At 35.8% G+C, this 20,646-nt stretch overlaps 1 long non-coding RNA gene across 1 annotated transcript; it reads left to right on the top strand.

Moving 5' to 3' along the window:
• The first annotated feature begins 18,870 nt into the window (after positions 1 to 18,870).
• On the top strand, positions 18,871 to 20,646 carry LOC130461876 (uncharacterized). The gene is made up of 3 exons (XR_008921830.1): positions 18,871 to 19,184; positions 20,068 to 20,161; positions 20,363 to 20,646. It is a non-coding gene; the product is annotated as an uncharacterized lncRNA (long non-coding RNA).

Raw genomic sequence — 20,646 nt, 5'->3', positions numbered from 1 at the left:
ATTGTCATTTCAAAAACACTCTTTTAAAGTTTTGATAATATCTTATCAATGTTGTGATATTCATATGCAAAACTCACAGGGTTAGATGTTTAAGAACATCATGTATAAGTTCTTCAGAAACTTTTCTTATTTGCAGGATTCATAACATAGTATGAAATCAATACGAAATATTATATTTCTTTTGCAACTAATAGCCCAATGAAGCAAGAATCTCCAATGAAGCAAGAATCTCATCTTATAAATTTCCACAAAGTTGCAAATCCGTCTTACCATTCTTTGGATTCATATTTCTTATACGACATCATAATAGTTTTGAAACATGTTATATGAGATTATAACTAGATAATTCTACATCATACCATGATAAAACATAAAACAATCTAAATGTATGATGAATTATGCATTTACCTATTAACTACACATGTAGAATGTAAGACTCAAATGCAAAACACTGTACAGTGTGGATATTTCAAATCCATAACTTGTTGGACTTCAGGTCCATGAGCTCATTTGATCATTATAGTTATGTCTACATCGAAACAGACATAGATTTACGATCCCCTATTCAAAATCCATTATTTCTCGCATATGCATTATATTTCGGTTTCATCATCTACCAGTATCATCAAAATTCTTCAACATATATTTTGCATGCTATTCATCAATTATATCTGAATACTTATAGGTACCATTCATTTTCCTTCACGGGTCATCTATTATTGTTCAGATATCTATACCACTTCAAGGGTATTTCATACACTATATAATTAATAGTGTTTTCTTTATTTTCAAAAATATCATCAACTGCATTATCTTGCCATCCTTTTCATATAATCACTATGTTGAAACCGTATATATAATCTACACTTCAGGTGTATATATTTAAATAAATATTGACAAGATATATAATTCTCAACACTTAATATATGTAACATCGAGCACTATGACTATAATATACCTTTATGTCTCTAGACATTGTAAAACTTAACATAATTAAGTCATAGACATTTATGTCCAAACATACTTCGAGGACATAAAGTTGGCATGTACACTTTCTCATATAGGGATCAATTTATTGTTAGGTTATGATACATATGACATTTACATAAATCATGCGGAAACAACCATTAACCCAGGAAACATATTATTTACACATAATCATATAGCATAATTAGATGCATACTCTTTGTTGCGTGCCTTCCCTAGCTGCGCCCGAACCGAACAAGAACAAGTCTTTTAGGACTCCAAGTGTCGTCCCTCCGTAGAAAGTCCACAGCACGTCCGGATCCGCCTTAAGATTGACCAACTAGAATCGCCCTTAAGGTACTCAGAAAATTCGGCACTTTTGGGCAAGATGTGTGTTTGATTTTCTCTCAAAAAACTCACTTTTGAATACTTTGAAACTTGTGTATAAATTATGACCCCTAGGCCTTTATTTATAGAGTTATGGAAAAGGAATCGTAATCCTAGTAGGATGCGAATTAATTGGAATTAGAATTCTACATGAATTCTACTTAATCAATTTATCCAATAGGAATAGACATTTAATCATACACTGACTCTTGCAGATTCAGGAATCTCGCATGAGCTGAAACTCACACACACACGGCAGCCACAAGGGCTGCCCATGCATGCGAGCAGCAGCCCACGCAGCGCGGCCCACGCATGCGCGGCCTTGTGCGCGCTGGGCTGTGGCGTGCGTGCTTGCTGGGCGATGGCCTGGCTTCGTGCTGGGCCTTCGTCCGGCAGGCCTCGTCCGATGCTAATTCGTACGATACGCTTCCGATTAAATTTCCATTTCCGGAATCTATTTCCGATACGAATAATATTTAATATTTCCGATTCCGGAATTAATTTCCGTTTCGAACAAATATTTAATATTTCCGTTTCCGGAATTATTTTCCGATTCCGGTAATATTTCCGATTCTGACAATATTTCCGTTTCCGGCAATATTTCCGATTCTGGTAATATTTCCATTTCCAACAATATTTTCCGATACGTACCATGTTTCCGTTTCCGGCAACATCTACGACTTGGATAATATTCATATTTCCGATACGATCCATATTTCCGTTTCCGGCAATATCATCGTTTCCGGAGTATTCATTTCTTGCCTGTGACGATCTTAGCTCCCACTGAAACCAAGATCCGTCGGTTCCGAATATTCATAGATGGAGTATTTAATGCCATTAAATACTTGATCCGTTTACGTACTATTTGTGTGACCCTACGGGTTCAGTCAAGAGTAAGCTGTGGATTAATATCATTAATTCCACTTGAACTGAAGCGGCCTCTAGCTAGGCATTCAGCTCACTTGATCTCACTGAATTATTAACTTGTTAATTAATACTGAACCGCATTTATTAGACTTAACATAGAATGCATACTTGGACCAAGGGCATTATTTCCTTCAGTCTCCCACTTGTCCTTAGGGACAAGTGTGCATTTCCTAATTCCTTTGTCGCTCGATGCTTGCTCTTGAACATAAGGTAAGAGTTGTCATCCTTATTATGTCCAGAGGTGTTCCTCGGTTTCAGAGTTCAACTGATCAAATAAACAGATAATCATAGCCTATGATTCATCCGAGCACGGCCATGCATTTCACAGTTTCTAGCTCTCCGAGTGGCCTTGTACAACTTTTAAGCATCTCATCCCGATTTATGGGAGGACAATCCCAATCTTGCGATCTTGAGATTAGACTTCGTTTGATAGGTGATTACCTGAGCGTTGCCTTTATAGCCTCCTTTTACGGTGCGACGGTTGGTCAACGTCAAAGCAACCAGTTCTCAAACAAGTAATCTCAAATCACTCAGGTATTGAGGATTTAGTGTCTAATAATTTAATGAAATTTACTTATGACAGACTTTCATCTCTTACAGTAAAGTTTCATAGGTCTTGTCCGATACTAGTCTTCCCAAAGTAAGCATCTATGCAAATGATTATGACATTGCCATGTCCACATAGTTCAAGAAACAGAACTACTAGTCATCTTGCATTCTAATCGTCTAACGTTTTCTATGCGTCCAATTTTATAGAAAACTCCGATTAGGGACCATTTTCAACCTTTGACATTCAAGTTCACTTGATAGACATTTCTTAGTCACAGGACTGGTCCTGACAGTCTATCTTGAATATATCGTCAAGTTGAAGGGACTCATCATTTAATAAACCACGAATTAAATGGAAAAATGAATTCCTTTCATTTATTGTGAATGATTAACCAATAATGTTTTACAAAGATTTAAACTCTAAAACTTTAAAACATTAAACAGAGACATCAAAGCCATTCTCCAATATGCTTGATTCCCATAGCTGCAGTGTGCGAGTTGTGCTTCGCTTGCGGCAGAGGTTTAGTTAATGGATCTGATATGTTGTCATCAGTTCCAATTTTGCTTATCTCGACTTCTTTTCTTTCAACGAACTCTCGTAGAAGGTGAAATCTACGAAGTACATGCTTGACTCTCTGGTGGTGTCTAGGCTCTTTTGCCTGTGCAATAGCTCCGTTATTATCACAATACAGGGCTATTGGTCCTTTAATGGAGGGGACTACACCAAGTTCACCTATGAACTTCCTTAGCCATATAGCTTCCTTTGCTGCTTCATGTGCAGCAATGTACTCCGCTTCAGTTGTAGAATCCGCAATGGTGCTTTGCTTAGCACTTTTCCAGCTTACTGCTCCTCCGTTGAGGCAGAAGACAAACCCAGACTGTGATCTGAAATCATCTTTGTCGGTTTGGAAACTTGCGTCCGTATAGCCTTTAACAATTAATTCATCATCTCCACCATAGACCAGGAAGTCATCTTTGTGCCTTTTCAGGTACTTCAGAATGTTCTTGGCAGCAGTCCAATGCGCCTCTCCTGGGTCTGACTGGTATCTGCTCGTAGCACTGAGTGCGTACGCAACATCCGGGCGTGTACATATCATAGCATACATTATTGAACCAATCAATGATGCATATGGAATCCCATTCATTCGTCTACGCTCATCAAGTGTTTTTGGGCACTGAGTCTTGCTTAGAGTCATTCCATGAGACATGGGTAGGTAGCCTCGCTTGGAGTCCGCCATCTTGAACCTATCAAGCACCTTATTGATATAAGTGCTTTGACTAAGTCCAATCATCCTTTTAGATCTATCTCTGTAAATCTTGATGCCCAATATGTACTGTGCTTCTCCTAGATCCTTCATCGAAAAACATTTCCCAAGCCAAATCTTGACAGAGTTCAACATAGGAATGTCATTTCCGATAAGCAATATGTCGTCGACATATAATACTAGGAAAGCAATTTTGCTCCCACTGACCTTCTTGTATACACAAGATTCGTCTGCGTTCTTGATGAAACCAAAGTCACTGACCGCTTCATCAAAACGTATATTCCAGCTCCTGGATGCCTGCTTCAATCCGTAGATTGATTTCTTTAGCTTGCATACCTTTTTAGCATTCTTTGGATCCTCAAAACCTTCAGGCTGTGTCATAAACACAGTTTCTGTTAAAACGCCGTTTAAGAAAGCAGTTTTGACATCCATCTGCCATATTTCGTAATCGTAATATGCAGCGATTGCTAACATTATTCGAATAGACTTTAGCATTGCAACTGGTGAAAAGGTTTCATCGTAATCCACACCGTGGACTTGCCTGTAACCTTTTGCAACCAATCTAGCTTTGAAAACTTCAAGTTTCCCATCCTTGTCCTTTTTCAGTTTGAAAACCCATTTGCTTCCAATGGCTTGGTAGCCATCTGGCAAATCGACCAAATCCCATACTTGGTTTTCAGACATGGAGTCTAATTCAGATTGCATGGCTTCTTGCCACTGCTTGGAGCTAGGGCTCGTCATAGCTTGCTTGTAAGTCGCAGGTTCATCACTTTCAAGTAATAGAACGTCATAGCTCTCGTTCGTCAAAATACCTAAGTACCTTTCCGGTTGAGATCTATATCTTTGCGATCTACGCGGGGTAACATTTCTAGATTGACCATGATTCTCACCAGATTCTTCTAAAGATCTCTGAGTTTCATCCTGAATGTCATCTTGAGCATTCTCTAGAGTTTGTTGTTCGACTCGAATTTCTTCGAGGTCTACTTTTCTCCCACTTGTCATTTTGGAAATGTGATCTTTCTCCAAAAAGACACCATCTCGAGCAACAAACACTTTGTTCTCAGATGTATTGTAGAAGTAATACCCCTTTGTTTCCTTTGGATAGCCCACAAGGATACATTTGTCAGATTTTGGATGAAGTTTGTCTGAAATTAATCGTTTGACGTATACTTCACATCCCCAAATCTTAAGAAAAGACACATTTGGAGGCTTTCCAAACCATAATTCGTATGGAGTCTTTTCGACAGCTTTAGACGGAGCTCTATTTATAGTGAGTGCAGCTGTATTTAGTGCATGTCCCCAAAATTCTAATGGAAGTTCGGCCTGACCCATCATTGACCTGACCATGTCTAGCAAGGTTCTGTTCCTCCGTTCTGACACACCGTTCCATTGTGGTGTTCCAGGAGGAGTCAATTCTGATAGAATTCCACATTCTTTCAGATGGTCATCAAATTCATAGCTCAGATATTCACCGCCTCTATCAGACCGCAGTGCCTTGATCTTCTTGCCTAATTGATTCTCTACTTCACTCTGAAATTCCTTGAATTTGTCAAAGGATTCAGACTTATGCTTCATTAGGTAGACATAACCATACCTACTGAAGTCATCAGTGAAAGTGATAAAGTAGCTGAAACCACCTCTAGCATTTGTACTCATTGGTCCACATACATCTGTATGGATTAAACCCAATAGTTCATTTGCTCTTTCTCCAACTTTAGAGAAAGGTTGCTTTGTCATTTTGCCAAGTAAACATGATTCGCATTTACCATAATCCTCTAAGTCAAATGGTTCTAGAATTCCTTCCCTTTGAAGTCTTTCTAAGCGTTTCAAGTTTATATGGCCTAATCGACAATGCCACAGATAGGTGAGATCTGAATCATCCTTTTTGGCCTTTTTGGTATTTATGTTATATACTTGTTTGTCGTGATCTAATAAATAAAGTCCATTGACTAATCTAGCAGATCCATAAAACATCTCTTTAAAATAAAACGAACAACTGTTGTCTTTTATTATAAAGGAAAATCCCTTAGCATCTAAGCAAGAAACTGAAATGATGTTTTTAGTAAGACTTGGAACATGGAAACATTCTTCCAGTTCCAAAACTAGCCCGGAGGGCAACGACAAATAGTAAGTTCCTACAGCTAATGCAGCAATCCGTGCTCCATTTCCCACTCGTAGGTCGACTTCACCCTTGCTTAACTTTCTACTTCTTCTTAGTCCCTGTGGATTGGAACATAAGTGTGAGCCACAACCAGTATCTAATACCCAAGAAGTTGAATTAGCAAGTATACAGTCTATAACGAAAATACCTGAAGATGGAACGACTGTTCCGTTCTTCTGATCTTCCTTTAGCTTCAAGCAATCTCTCTTCCAATGCCCCTTCTTCTTGCAGTAGAAGCATTCGGATTCAGAAGTGGGTTGACTGACCTTCCTCTTTGCAGATTTGGCGCCAGTTTGCTTAGTTGGGCTGGCCTTGTTGCCACCTTTCTTAGCATTCCTCTTCTTTCCAGATTTCTTGAACTTGCCCCCACGCACCATAAGCACATCCTGCTTATCACTTTTGAGCGTCTTTTCAGCGGTCTTCAGCATACCGTGAAGCTCAGTGAGCGTTTTGTCCAGACTATTCATACTGTAGTTCAGTTTAAACTGATCATACCCGCTATGAAGAGAATGGAGGATGGTGTCTATACCCATTTCCTGAGAAAATTGCTGATCCAGCCGACTCATATTCTCAATGAGTCCAATCATTTTGAGAACATGTGGACTTACGGGCTCGCCTTTCTTAAGCTTGGTCTCAAGAATTTGCCTATGAGTCTCGAATCTTTCGACTCGAGCCAGATCTTGGAACATGTTCTTCAACTCACTGATGATTGTGTAAGCATCTGAGTTGATGAACGTTTTCTGCAGATCCGCACTCATAGTGGCGAGCATTAGACATTTCACATCCTTGTTGGCATCAATCCAACGATTGAGGGCTGCCTGAGTGATCCCGTCGCCTGGAGCTTCGGGCATCGCCTCATCTAGGACATACTCCTTTTCTTCCTGCATAAGAACTATTTGCAAGTTCCTTTGCCAGTCAAGGAAGTTTTTCCCGTTCAACTTCTCTTTTTCGAGAATTGATCGAATGTTGAATGAATTGTTGTTTGCCATATTAAAAACTACAATTGAAAAGAATAAACAAATAAATAACCATTCACAGTTTCTCTTAATAAACTTAAATTCTAGCATACATGCATAATTCAATGTTTATTAAGCATTTTATTCAAGTTATGTGTTCCGGCAGGTGTGAATAAAATGATTCCAAGATCCTAAAATCATTGAAGAACTAAGCACAGTTTGTCGACTTAATCCTAGAACATCTTAGGTAAGCAAAAGTCTTTTGCTAATAGTCTAGAAACTATTCTTGGTTGATAGGTACGTCTAAGAACTTATTAGGTAAACCTATCGAATTTGCCACGACATAAAAGGACTCCTTACTTATATCGTTGAGTTTCACCAAAACTAACATGTACTCACAATTATTTGTGTACCTTGCCCCTTTAGGACCAATAAGTAACACCTCGCTGAGCGAAAACTATTACTAGATTGATGTAAAGGATATCCAAGCAAGTGTATATTTTGGCATGGCACCTTTTAACTCAATTTTTAAGTTTGGAACTTAAGGCTCTTACTATGTTGGTTAGATTTTAAGTGAACTAAAATCCTTAATCATGCAACATAATCAAGCTTTTGATCTCATGCATTTTAAGACATATTTAAAGCAATAAATAACTTAAAACATGCATAAGATATTTGTGATCTAGTATGGCCCGACTTCATCTTGAAGCTTTGACTTCAAAGTCCGTCTTGAAAATCTCCGTGGGAGGCACCATTTTCTTCAAATAGGATAAGTTATAACTAATTACAACTATTTGATGGTACGCAGACCATATTTGAATTAAAAAACAACTTTGGTACTTTAGACCAATTACATTCAAATTAATGGTACGCAGACCATATTTTCTATCCTATTTGGGCCATACTAGTCACTTCATAACCTGCAAAACAGTACATATACAATATATACCATTCACCCATTCATTATCATGAATGGCCCACATAGCTGGTTAGTTAAACACATTATGCATCACGTAAACATTTGCAGCAATTAATCAAGGGCACCAATAATCTACCAATTATTCAGTCCTTATTAATTCTAATCGAGTTGTTTTAACCTTAAGGATTTGTAGACCTAATCAAGAGTTTATGACTAAAAGCACTCCCACTCAAACCAATAAATTCATATGCTTTACTAATTTTAAACATAAAATTGTATTTCTAGTCTAACCGGAAACATACAAATTTAATTAAAATTTAAAGCTCATATAAATTTATAATTGAATCCAAAAATTTAATTTTAATTTCAGTCACATTTAAATTAATTTATGATTTTAATTTTAGTAAAATAATTAGAATAAATGCCATTTATTATAATTATAATATTCAAAATTAAAATCCAAGAAATTAATTCAAATTATTAATTTTAAAATCAATTAAAAATTACGTGATCTGAAATTTTCAAATTAAACATTCAAAACGATCTAATCGAAACGCAAACACCCTACGCGTTGCACGCCCATGGGCTGTACGCACACAGCCATTGCTGGCCATGTGCGCGCAGCCCATGCGCTCGTTGCATAGCTGCTGCTGTCCCATACGCAAGCCTCCGCACAGCGCCCACCGCACGCGAGCTATCGCTCGCAGCGCGCGCGCGTTACCGCGCTCGCTGGTGCGCGAGATCGCTCGCTGGTGCGCGCGAGCTATCGCTCGCTGGGGCGCTGCATCGCTCGCTGGTGCGCGCGAGCCATCGCTCGCTGGCGCGCGAGATCGCTCGCTGCGCGCGCGCGAGCCATCGCTCGCTGGTGCGCGACATCGCTCGCTGGGCGGGCGACGTCGCGCGCTGTGCGCGCGAGTGATGCTGTGCGCAGCGCTCGTGGCACGCGAGCTTGCGCTCGCTGCGCACGAGGTTGCGCGCTGTTGTGCGAGGCAGCGCGCGCTGTGGCGCAGCTCGCTTGCTGCCCACACGCGACTGCCTTGGCTCGCCTCTCGCCCATGCCCATCCGTTCATTGCTCGTGGCACACGACACAAGGCAGGGCTGCTGCCTTGTGCTCGTGCACTACGCCCTTGCTCATTGCATTCGTGCCGCACGGGCGACGAGCTCCCTTGCTCGTCGTCGCATGCCCGCATTATACAACACCCCTTAAGGGTAACACGAAGCGTCCATTGCTTCGTGCGTGCAAGTTATTTGAACGAATCGCATAAAAATTTAAAATTTATATTCAAAATTAATGACAAATTAATAAATAATATTAATTTCATAATTTTAGGGCGAAAAAATCGAAAATTTATTATCCAATTGATTTCCGATTGATATGGATTCAAGTCTAGGTCATAAAAATTTAAAATTTATCGTAAATTTACAATTTTTATGGTGGTTTTTAATCATAGGTTTCTAATTAAATTACAATTAATTATGAAAATCAAATTAATTCTAAATTATTCTAATTTTCAACAAATTAATCATAATTACAAATTAGATTGCATAATTAACAAGACTAGGCATTCAAACTTGTTAAACATATGCAGTAGGTCAATCAAAAATTCAAGATTTATCAACAGGAATCGCAAATATTTAATTTAACATCTTAAATTTACGAAATTTTGCATCCGAAAAACTAAAACCTTCGAAAAGTCATAGTTAGGCTTCGAATTTGAGAATTCTGGGTTCGGCAGAAAAATACTATTTTTGTCAAAATTTTAGAATGCCTTTTACATGCGGAATTGACACAAAAATCACTCAATTCGGATGAGTAATGAAGAAACTGCCGAAAAACTGCGTACATATAATTAAATAAACGCAATTTGCAATTAATTAACAATTACGAAAATTAATCACCCCTTTTAATTCTTGCAAATTTGTAATATTTAACCATGTTCATGCAATTTAGATTATGAAAATAATAAGGGGCTCTGATACCACTGTTAGGTTATGATACATATGACATTTACATAAATCATGCGGAAACAACCATTAACCCAGGAAACATATTATTTACACATAATCATATAGCATAATTAGATGCATACTCTTTGTTGCGTGCCTTCCCTAGCTGCGCCCGAACCGAACAAGAACAAGTCTTTTAGGACTCCAAGTGTCGTCCCTCCGTAGAAAGTCCACAGCACGTCCGGATCCGCCTTAAGATTGACCAACTAGAATCGCCCTTAAGGTACTCAGAAAATTCGGCACTTTTGGGCAAGATGTGTGTTTGATTTTCTCTCAAAAAACTCACTTTTGAATACTTTGAAACTTGTGTATAAATTATGACCCCTAGGCCTTTATTTATAGAGTTATGGAAAAGGAATCGTAATCCTAGTAGGATGCGAATTAATTGGAATTAGAATTCTACATGAATTCTACTTAATCAATTTATCCAATAGGAATAGACATTTAATCATACACTGACTCTTGCAGATTCAGGAATCTCGCATGAGCTGAAACTCACACACACACGGCAGCCACAAGGGCTGCCCATGCATGCGAGCAGCAGCCCACGCAGCGCGGCCCACGCATGCGCGGCCTTGTGCGCGCTGGGCTGTGGCGTGCGTGCTTGCTGGGCGATGGCCTGGCTTCGTGCTGGGCCTTCGTCCGGCAGGCCTCGTCCGATGCTAATTCGTACGATACGCTTCCGATTAAATTTCCATTTCCGGAATCTATTTCCGATACGAATAATATTTAATATTTCCGATTCCGGAATTAATTTCCGTTTCGAACAAATATTTAATATTTCCGTTTCCGGAATTATTTTCCGATTCCGGTAATATTTCCGATTCTGACAATATTTCCGTTTCCGGCAATATTTCCGATTCTGGTAATATTTCCATTTCCAACAATATTTTCCGATACGTACCATGTTTCCGTTTCCGGCAACATCTACGACTTGGATAATATTCATATTTCCGATACGATCCATATTTCCGTTTCCGGCAATATCATCGTTTCCGGAGTATTCATTTCTTGCCTGTGACGATCTTAGCTCCCACTGAAACCAAGATCCGTCGGTTCCGAATATTCATAGATGGAGTATTTAATGCCATTAAATACTTGATCCGTTTACGTACTATTTGTGTGACCCTACGGGTTCAGTCAAGAGTAAGCTGTGGATTAATATCATTAATTCCACTTGAACTGAAGCGGCCTCTAGCTAGGCATTCAGCTCACTTGATCTCACTGAATTATTAACTTGTTAATTAATACTGAACCGCATTTATTAGACTTAACATAGAATGCATACTTGGACCAAGGGCATTATTTCCTTCATTTATTATCTTTCAATTTTGCCAACTTATTTTTGCTCGTCTCCCCCTAAGTTGGGAAAATATTTTCAATATGTTATGGGGCATAAAAAATTTCACCAACTAAATAATACACTTTTCAACGTATATTTTGATAAATATTACATACTTTTGTTCTCTTCTGAAGATCAACATTGATTATGGGGAGTAGATATAATATGCAGTTGTTTTCTTCATATTTTCTCTTTTCATGCTGACGTATGATTGCCCCAATCAAGAGATTTATGATGCTTATTTATGATTCTTAAATCAATCACAAAAACACTTGTAAAGTTATTGGTGATCTTCAAGTCACCTACTACCATTCTGGTGAACTTCGGGTCACTTACTATCATGGTGAACTTTAAATCACCTATCATTATACAATTTTTCATAATCATTAATATCTCTTGTATTTATTTTCTCAATCGATTCATTATAACTATTCGATTGACATACAACTCAACAAGACATGATCAAATATTTGTACCAAGTTTAACATATTGTATTATAATCCTGATCATATACTACTAATTTTATTATGTTGAGATATATCACCCCCTTATCCTTGCATGTATATAAATTTGATTTGGAGGGCGTGCTACAATGTCTATTAGACATATGTTTTCATTATCTCCATACACCATGTTTATCTATAATTTATTCCCTTTTGATGAGTGTTAATAAAGCTCAACGAGATATTTTGGTGTAATGGGCCCAATATTTTTTTTTCTCCGCAACCAACCCAAAAAATATAAAATTTGAGTTTTCTCATCATTAACTTTTACATATTTTTCATCACTTACAATCCCACTTCTGGTGTATATGTGTGTATTTTAACATTACACTCATACTTATTTATTCCGCCATGACTATGTCGTATTTACTTTTACATTGTCGGTCATGAGTCTCATGACTACTGGCATGATATTTACCATTTTATTCATACAATTCTCATTCACTTATGGGAATGGTTGACATAGTTGAATGTCATCATATTTTTTTTTCAAGAGTTCGTTATTTTGTTCATCCACCAAAAGAAAATATATGAACTATTTAAAAAATTTCTTAAAACTTTCTCATAATTATCGTGTCTACAAGACAATACTAGTTCCATGAAGAATAGAGCATATTGGCAACACACTTTCGAAACTACTACAATTTATGTGTCATATTTCCCTTGGACTATATAAGAGGATTTGCGGGTCTATAATAGTCAATATTCAGACTTAAGTCATGCACCTCTTTGACTTGTTGTCTTATTTTCTATTTTAATGACTTCACAAAAACTCGAAGCACATATGTTGATATGTGTATTTTAGCATCTAAGACCATTGATAAATACGACATTTTTCAAAAAAATAACACCCACAAATTCGTGTTTTTCTAGATTTTATAGTACAAAATCAAGTGGATCACAAAAATATCAATTGACAAATATTTATAATGTAGTAAATATAAATTCCACATGGAACTTTCACCCTTTCAAATAAATTAACTTAATAATAGATTTGGTTCACCATCTCATAATACTATACAAGATGCAAGAAAAGATATTGATCATTTCTAGCGGGGATGATGATAATAAATGGATTAATAAATAATTCACGCAGTATTATATAGACCTTCTACCAGAATAATTAGTAGTTACTTGAATAATCGAATGTCTCAAATACCAATTCACAACTTATTTCACATATCACAACGATCTAATCGATCAAATACTCTATATGCATGAACCAACCGTATGATCCAAGGAATATAATAAGCATAGTCATGCTCATGTATAAATATATACCGTGTTAACAATTAACCAAGGTGGACTAAAATAACAATGCGCTACAACATCTATATATATTTATGTTCAAAAATTATTAAGTATATATCTCACTTATAAATACCAAATCAAGTTTGACCTAACTTTTAATAATAAAACCCAAACAACAAATTTCATAACAAAACTGTAATCAAATATATTTATATCACAAACCATGACATGTGTACAAAATATGGAATCAATCAACTCGATCAATCCTTATACATTGTGTAGCAAGTCACAATGCTAAACTTATATATTGATCAAAACAATGTCATTATTTAAAATTCAAGACACATGTTAGCAAAGTAAATAACCACATTAGAATTTACCGTCTTTGATCATGTATAAAAATAAATTATTCAATAATCTATTATGCAAAAATATCATTAGTAATTTTGTACTCGACCATGTTTTAAAAACATAGATGCATTTATCACTAAAAAAAACATTGAATAATGTACACCTTTACACTAGTTATGATATATATATATATATTGATCAAATAGTAATTAAATATCGTAGTTTAACGAAATCATAAAGTAGCGATTAGAAGAATTTAAGTCAGAAAAGTAGTATTCTTAAAATCACTATACATATACTCGAATCATGTCCAACATAAAACTATCAAAGAGTAATTTAATATAAAGCCAACCGAAAAATTAAAAATTAGGCTTTCATAAGATCAAATAGAATGATGCCGTAATCAACCTTTCCCTTGAAAGTTGAAATCTATAGGACATTACAGATTCTATAGGACAAGTATGGGTATTAATCGAAACATATGATATAGGTCAAAGCTATATTAATTAAAACTAATATTCACCAATAAAAGGATAAAAGTTGCATCGCAATTGTGAAAGTTCTAAAACTTAGAACTATATTTGAAAGAGAAAAGAAGCTTTTTTTTAATTAATCACAGAATTCTAGTGATCATCATTACAAAGAATAGCAGCAGTACATAAGTCTTTATATACTAGTGTGCTAGTTTGCTAGGAGAGGAAACACAACAGTGTAAGTTAGTTATAACTAACTCTTACAATCTGTAACAACCTATTAACAAGTCATCAATCTGTGTTAGCTAGTGACAGATCAGCAATTTGTGTTTTGTCTTCAAGTGTCAGTAAGCAGTTAAGCAGTGCAGAGAACAACTGAGCTTTGCTTGCAGTTTGGTCTTGATCAAGTGTGTTACTTGATTGCTTCTGATCTTGTACTCCAATAGCAATAGAATCGTATTAACACGAAGAAACCCCGTGAACTTTGTTTATAAATATAATCAGATCGGCCATATAAGAAATAGTTGCCCATTTATCATATATTGCATGTTCATAAATTTCAAAAAAACAAATATAATATCACTTACCTCAATGACATATATGACTTCCTTTGTTTCTTGTTTACTCAGTCGGCTAGGGTTTGGTGCTGATAACGTTTTGTGAAATACATTGAAACGGGAGGTGAAATTGGGAGAGAACAACTGTGTGTTTTATTCCATGAACAACAGGCTATATATACATACAACAGAATATGGTTTGCTTGAGGAACAATAAACCTTAAGATCTACAATATTCTGGAAATATACTAGGGGTATAATGGGCATCCACATAATATTCATAACAGTTAATTTGTGTTCTACATCTACTTTATATATTTGTTCAACTCTTAAATTTCACATTTATATAAATTATATATTTTCACTAAAATAATAAGCTCTTAATCTAATTTATATATTTTTTGTGTATTATCAAAAAAGGGCTTATTAACCTCTACATAATTGCCCGTTTTTTGAACGAGCTGAAAACTAGTTAGTATCAAAACTAATAGCAAGGTTGTAACTGAACCAAGTCGAGCCAAGTGTTATCGTCAAAGAGAATCTCACCTTTAATTAATTGTGGGTAGAATATGTAACTTAAAACTAGCTTTTGAGCCCGTTCATAGAACGGGCAGTTGTATAGTGGTTGTTCAGATATGTTTTGAAGTTTTAATTAGTGAGTACTTGTGATTTTTGGTAATATATGAATTAAATAGAGGTGTAATTTGAAGGTTGGAAAAATATAAAAATTATATGTTGAATAAATATTGGATGTTAAAGGGGTGGAGTGGAAGAGACTAATGAGTATATTAGACTATTACTAACTTGATGTTGAATAAGGAAAATGGAGTGGAAGAGGCATTAGAAGTTGTAAATCATATAAACAATAAAGAAAAATTGAAAAAAAAAAAACAAAATAAAATGATGGATGAAAGGAGAGATACCACATGGCTTCTAATAATGAGATGACACATGGCTTCTAATAATCTACGGTGTTCCTTTTTAAATACTAGGTATAGACTAGGTATAGATGCCCACGTAATGATTAAATAACTTATACATACTATAATAATTTGTATCTTTAACGACAACCTAATTACGACGGGTCAAAAATTCCGTCGCAAAAGCCTTTTGCGACAGGGCTAACAACCAAATAAAGATGGGAACAACCGTCGCAAATGTCTTTTACGATGAGTTAACGACGAGATTTTTCATTTAGGACGACCCTCTTTTATGATGGGTTCGGGACAGAAAATCCCGTCATTAATATAATCAACGATTATTGGCTTAACGACGGAATTTCCCGTCGTTAATTATACAATTTTTTGTAGTGTGTACACTAAGGTTATTTTGGGGTGCAAATTTAAATTACAATTTATACAAACTTTTATATACGACGGTCTTACACAAAAGACTGCTTTGGTGTCATACAAGTTAAGCAATGTAACCAATTAGTTAAGCACTGAACTAATTAATTGAGCACTAGTTGGAACAACAATGAAACTAATTAGTTAAGCAATATGACCAATTACTTAAGCAATGAAACCAATTAGTTAGTAATCAAAACGATCTTTTCGGTAAGATTACACAAAAGTTGAATCTATCATATGTAACTAAAACATACATATTTCTTGAGATTTTAGAGCAAAGTATTATTTTGATGAATGAAAAAAGTGATATCTGATTTATTTTAACACTACAAGAAATTGTACTATTAACGACGGGAAATCCCGTCGCGAAAGGCCAATAATCGTTGATTAACGACGGGATTTCCTGTCGCGAACCCGTCATAAAAGGGGCCGTCGTTAATAGAAAACCCCGTCGTAATCCGTTGTAAATCCGTCGTAAAAGACATTTACGACGGTTATTCCCGTCATTGTTTGGTTGTTAGCCCCGTCGCAAAAGGCTTTTGCGACGGGATTTTTGACCATTCGTAATTAGGTTGTCGTTAAAGATACAAATTCTTGTAGTGTAAAATTAAATAATTCAATCGCCACATCATTAAAAAAAATGAATCAGAGTAATCATAATAAATTAAACTAATTAAAATTTAATGAATTTTATTAATCCTTTTAACAGAATTATCTAAACTTTTTTTAAAAATAAAAATTATATATCTAAAGGAAAATTTGGTTTTATTAATCCCAACTTTCGATTATCTTGGAATAATTCGAACTTTGGGGGGCGTTTTCTTCTATCAGATCATGACCGGTCAACAAAAGTCAATGACCTATTATAACAGGTCAATTGACACGTGTCAAGTCCCGATTGGTCCAAAATAAAAAAATAAAAGAAAACCAACGCAGCTCCCCCAAACCACCAGGCCCCTACTCCTACCGGAAAATCGCCCCCCACCCCGAAACCCTTGCCCCTTCCCAGCCTCCCCCCACCGCTGGATTACACCGGCCAACCCTCCCCCTCGAAACCCTCGAAACCCTCCCCCCACCCTTCCCCCACCCCGTAAAATTCCCCATAACCCAACCCTCGAAACCGCCCCCCCTGAAATCGATCTAGGTGGGCGGTTTTAGGGGTGGGGGAAAGGAGGGGGTGGTTTCAGGGGTTGGGTTAGGGGAGGGGGCATTTTACGGGGTGGGGGGAGGGTTTTTCGGTGTTTTCCGGCGGCGGGGGAGGCTAGGAAGGGGGTTCCGGGGTGGGGGCAATTTTCCGGCTGGGGTGGGAGGTGTTTTCCAGGGGAGGGGGGCTGGTGGTTTGAGGGGAGCTGCATTCATTGTTTTTTTTTCTTTTAATTTCTTTTATATTTTTTGACTAATGAAATAGAGACACGTGGCATTTAAGAAAACAAAAAACATTTTCAACAGGTAACCGGTCATTTGACCTGTTAAAAGAGAACACGCCTCAAAGTTTGGATTATTCCAGAATAATTTAAAGTTAGGATTATTTAAAGTAAATGGTCCAAAGTTGGGATTAATAAAACCAAATTTTCCTTATCTAAATTAACTTTTTTTTTTTAATATATAATAGGAAATTTTGGTATTTACTATCTTAAAAATACACCACTTTTGTATTTACTACCTTATGAAATTTTTATTTTAAATTACTACCTTAAAGTTCCAATTTTTTTTCATTTACTACCACTTTACAGTTTTCTCATTTTAAAACTGGGATATTTCTTTCATTTCTTAACCGTTTAAAGTGATTCAAAGTTCATTATTTTCCTTTTTCTATAAGGATTTAATTGAGAACGACATTTCAAAATAATTCGTTTGGTGATTCATAAATATTTTAAAGTTTTAAAAATAATATTTAATATGTTTAACCTTTTACAAAATGTTAAAAGCAAGATCCCTATGGAATCGTTACACATAAACGAGAAGAATGGGCTTTGAATCACTTAAAATGATTAAGAAACGAATGAGATATCTCAATTTTAAAATGAGAAAACCGTAAAGTGGTAGTGATTGCAAAAAAAATCATACTTTAAGGTAGTAATTTATAATAAAAATTTCATAAGGTAGTAAATACAAAAGTGGTGTATTTTTAAGGTAGTAAATACCAAAAAATCCTATATAATAAGAATTATATATTCTAGGGAAAGAGAGGGTGGGCTAATCCTAATATGTCTACCTATTCAAAAATAATTTTTTAAAAATTATAGTCATTATTCAATACAGAGTACTACTCCCTCCGTCCCTTAATACTCGACCTATTTTGACTTTTTGCACTATTCACATAATTCACTTTGACCCTATTTTATTTATAGTATATGAAAACAAATGTTAGTTTATAATATTTTGTTGGCTTCATCTTAATATATATTTGCAAATATTAATATTTTTATAAATTTTTATAATATGTTGTTAAAGAAATTAGTGGTCAAAGTTGTGCATTGACAAACGTGTCCGGTCAAAACAGGTCGAGTATTAAGGGACAGAAGGAGTACTATATACACATATGATTATTATTGTAAAAAAGTTTTTAAACAAAAGTTGGTTGAAATGCGTCTTTAGTTGTAGGAGAATTGTGATGCAAATTCATAGATTTAAAATTTGAACAATCAACCGGGAACCACACGAGTTTAAATAAAAATATAAAAACTAATATCGGAATGGAAAGACTAATAAAACGTTTCAAATGATACCATTGAATTACCAACTATTTTTCGATGTTTACCTATCGTTTTGTGCGGTATGTAAAAGCGGTTAGTCTTTAGTGTAAGTATATATATATATATATATATATATATATATATATATATATATATATATATATATATATATATATATATATATATATATATAATCGGGATCCGGTGAGAACCACCCCTTAAGATGAGAACTGAGAACTAATCTCAGCCCTTGATCAATTCAATCCAACGGCCATGATCTCGCCCGACCAAATCAAAAAATAATGGTAGATTGGTAATTTTGGCGATTTGAATGACAACCCCTCTTTCTCGATTTTCAGCTTTCTTTATTTCTCTCTCTTCCTTTCGAATTTTCTCTCTCCCTGCAAATCCTCTCAACCGACTTCATCTTCTTCAATGTCTTCAATTTTCGTTGTTCCTGCAATTGCTTAACCTTCTTGCGATTTCATCTCTCTCAAGTCGCGCAGGTATTGATTGAACTTCAGGTATTAATTTGTTCGATTTTTTGGATTTAAGTTCTGATTTGTATCGAAATTTTGTCAATTTTTTAGGGTATCAGTTTTTTTTGGTTGAATTAATGTTTAATTGAACAAGTATTGGAATTAATTTATGCTTTTAAATTTGCGAATTTGTACCATTGATTGCGATTATAATATCTAAATTTGGGGGTTTTCACTTGTTGATTTTTTAGCATTCTAGTTTTTAGGGTTTTAATCTGTTATTTCTTTTTTACATATTTTTGTTTTTTTTACAGGAGATTTATGGTAAAAAATTTGAATGATCAAATAATAGGTAGTTTTTGTTACTTCAGTTTTACAAGGTTGTGAGATGAGAAGAATGGAGTTTGGCTTGATATTTGTACATTCCCCTATTTTATGATTGTTTACTTTCATAGGTTGTATTGTTTACTTTTCTGAGATTTTTATCTACTTCTAAAATAAATGAACGACAAATTATGTACTGCTATATCTACATTTTCACCTTCCATGAGTAGCCCAAGTTTTTTAATTCTTCCTCCTTTGTGTGTTTGTATTGGAATGATTGATTTGCTTTTACTTTGAGCCATAATTTTCCCCTGAAAATAGAGTTTTGGTTGCCTGTGGCACCTATGGAACAGGAGAAACATTTTGAGAATAGTCTCCTTTTTCATGCTCTGAAAATGAGAGCTTCCTAGATTTTCTTGAGTGGTGTTTCTCAAGCCTATTATGGTTAACGCCAGGGAGAGTTTTGTTCTCCTTAGCTTGACGTTTTGCCTGCATTTGATCATAGTGCTACTCTTAAAACTAGTCATTGTTGCATCAAACTGTCGTAGCTCAAGTTGAGGCGAGGTAAATCAACACAACATTGACCTTGCTGCTTGTTTATTAGGTGTTCGTTAGGTGTTGGTTGGGAAAGCTAAAGATTGCAAGCAGGCGGGTCATGAGGATTGTAGTTGAGGGGCTGGCTGATTGTGTGCTAATAGGTGATTGTTTGCAGGGTGCTTTATATTTAATTAAAGTAGTAAATTAGTAGTCTCATTTTGTTTTGTTTTTTTGCTTGATTAGTGTTGTTCTATTTGTAGATTTTTAGCTGTGTTTCTTTGTTGATATAGTGTGAGTAAATTTTATGCTTCTTATTTATCACAAGTTACTTTTCTACATTTAAATAATCAGAATCTGAACAGGGAAGAAATAGGAAGGGCAAGAAGAAAACCAAGGAGCCGGAAACTGAGGTTGATTGATCTTCATATGACAATAGATTCAGAACGTAGGACTATGTCCTCACGTGCAAGGATCAGAGTTTAACGGAGGTATGTCCTTGTAATAAACGAGAACTGAACTGAGTACCAAGGTTTCCAGTCAAAATAAAAGGATGGATAGAATTATCGTATAAAGGCTAATAGGAGTAATAGGTATTCCGTACTCTCTATCCTGTCTTTCCATACGAAATTGTGGGAAAGATTGCAAA

This window comes from Spinacia oleracea, chromosome 5 (assembly GCF_020520425.1).
Source record: "Spinacia oleracea cultivar Varoflay chromosome 5, BTI_SOV_V1, whole genome shotgun sequence".
Taxonomy (NCBI): Eukaryota; Viridiplantae; Streptophyta; class Magnoliopsida; order Caryophyllales; family Amaranthaceae; genus Spinacia; species Spinacia oleracea.
The sequence above is the reverse complement of the archived record's forward strand: the minus strand, read 5'-3'. Positions and strand labels throughout refer to the sequence as shown.